The sequence below is a fragment of the Rhipicephalus microplus genome, chromosome 6 (genome assembly GCF_043290135.1).
Source record: "Rhipicephalus microplus isolate Deutch F79 chromosome 6, USDA_Rmic, whole genome shotgun sequence".
NCBI lineage: Eukaryota > Metazoa > Arthropoda > Arachnida > Ixodida > Ixodidae > Rhipicephalus > Rhipicephalus microplus.
The window spans coordinates 132515135-132517422 of NC_134705.1; positions in this window are offsets into that span (position 1 = coordinate 132515135).

Consider the following 2288-nt stretch of genomic DNA (forward strand, 5'->3'; position numbering starts at 1 on the left):
TTTCAATCTCATGCGCTCAAGTGTTTATTGGATCGCTTATTTCTTAATTCATAGGGCCGCTAGAGTCGAGACGAGATGACATAGTTAGGTGACAGGCAACCTCCCATTGGATAAAGTTTCTTCCCGGCGTGCCACGGCCGCAACCAGCAACTTTCGCCCTCCTTCCGTGCGCGCGTTTGTTTTCGAGTTCTTTACTTTCGGCTCGCCTTGACTTCGTTCCGAAAGCGTTTTGCCGAAGCTTCGCAAAACATCGAAGCTTGCGGGGTGCAAAACTTTCACTCGGCGGTTTTCACCGGCTGCTGTCTTACTCCAGAGCCGCCGGCTTGTCCCTCGTCCAGAAAAGCCCGCCGAGCGATCCGGAAAGCGCGAGAAAACGCGAGAAAAAAACGAGTACAAGGTCAACCCGTTAGGCGAGAGCGCTCGCACCTTTTCACACTTTCCCGCGCTTTCTTTCTTAGCGTTGGCTCTTTTCCGGCATTTCCGCTTTCTTCCCGCTATCGTCGCACTCCATCACACTGCTTTCGTGCGTTCGTTCTTTTCCCGCGCTTTTTACTTGTTCCGTCGGGCAAGATAGGCAGCATTTTTAGGCTCTCAGAGAAGCAGCGGCTGAGTTTTCTTGTTGTTTGGGTGCACAGCGGAAAATCGGGTCAAACGCGCGACGCCTGTTTTGCATAGCGCGTACGCTGCGTTGCATTGTAAGTAACAAGCTCTCAAACTTAGTCGCAGCCATTTTTGTATCTCTTTTTTTTTTCATCTTCACGACCGTTCATGCTTTCTGCCGGTGTGTGCTAAGAGCACACTTAACTGCCTCATTCAGTAGCTAAAGGCTGAATTGCAAGGTGTAGGCACTTAACCGGAGAGATTTCATCGCAGTTATAGATTGGTCGCTGTCCTTGACTAATTTGGGCATCCTCGCCCATTCGCCTCCGAGATCCGCGTGGTCATTCAGTCCTTGGAATGTCCACTGGATGGCGGTGCTTCTGTATGAGGAATACACGATGAAAAGATGCGAAGTGGTAGTACTTGGAGTGTTGAACAGGTGAACGAACAGACACAGAGAAATAGTATATACCATGAACTCGAGGTGGTTAAAGGTGGGAAGTGGTCCCGAAACGCAAGCCGTAAGAAAGTGTGCGTGTGCCACCTCTCATTTAGTCCTTGGAATGTCCGCTGGATGGCGGTGCTTCTATATGGGGAATATATGATGAAAAGATGCGAGATGGTGGTACTTGGAGTGCTGAATAGATGGACGAACGGACACATAGACAGATGCATGGATGGACGCATGAACGGACGCAGGGGTGGCTGCATGGACGAACGCAGGGACGAACGCACGAACAGACGCACGCACGGACGGGCTGATGGACACATGGACGGTCACACTTACGGACGCATGGACGGACGGAAGCAAGAACGAATGGACGAACGAATTCTTCGCCCCACTCTCCATCATTCACTCCGTGAATATGCTGCCATTTTTCATTCTTTTTCACTTCCTTTGTTTTCTTTTTTCCTTTTTTTATCTAACTTCTCTCTCTTTCTTACTCTACATCTTCCTTTCCCATTATGCAATGTTCCCTCCTGTTTCCTTCTTGCGTAACCGGAATCGCACCTTGAAACACATGCGTAGCCGCACCATGGTTCATCGGCTGGAAACTTATGCCTATTGCATTATATTATGACAACCATGAAATGTGCCAACGTGAAATAAAGTGTGGCCTCAATAAGAAGATCGAATTGGCACATTTTGAACCGCTGATCGTTTCCACGCCCGAAATTGAAAGCGTACCAGTCATTGGAAAATGGCGGATGCAAATATGCGTGATGCCAGCGCACCTCTACGGGCCACATTTCTCTCCATTCAACACGACGTCGCTTCTGAACGCCGTGACCGAAATCAGTTCTGCAGTTGCTGCCCCCTGAGAGAGCTGCCATAGAGCTCTCACACTGCCTCGTCTCGAAGTAATTAGATAGTTTTAGTACTGCGTACGTGGCGGCGTTGCGTACGTAAGGACGCCACGTTCTGCGTAGTGCGCATGCGCAGACCGCAGCACGCACGTATCTCGTTGCGTACGCAGCCGCAACGTACGCACGCATGAGATGCGTGCGTGCGTACCTATGAGGTGATCGCGCCGCTCTCGAACAAGTTCGCGACAGCGCGAGACTTCGTTTTGCAAAATGGTGGCATCGAAGGCAAGCACAGACCGGCTCTGTGGCTTAAAATATGGCCATAATCTGGCTATAACACTTGGATTGGCTCACCTTGGCTGTCAACAACACGTACTTCT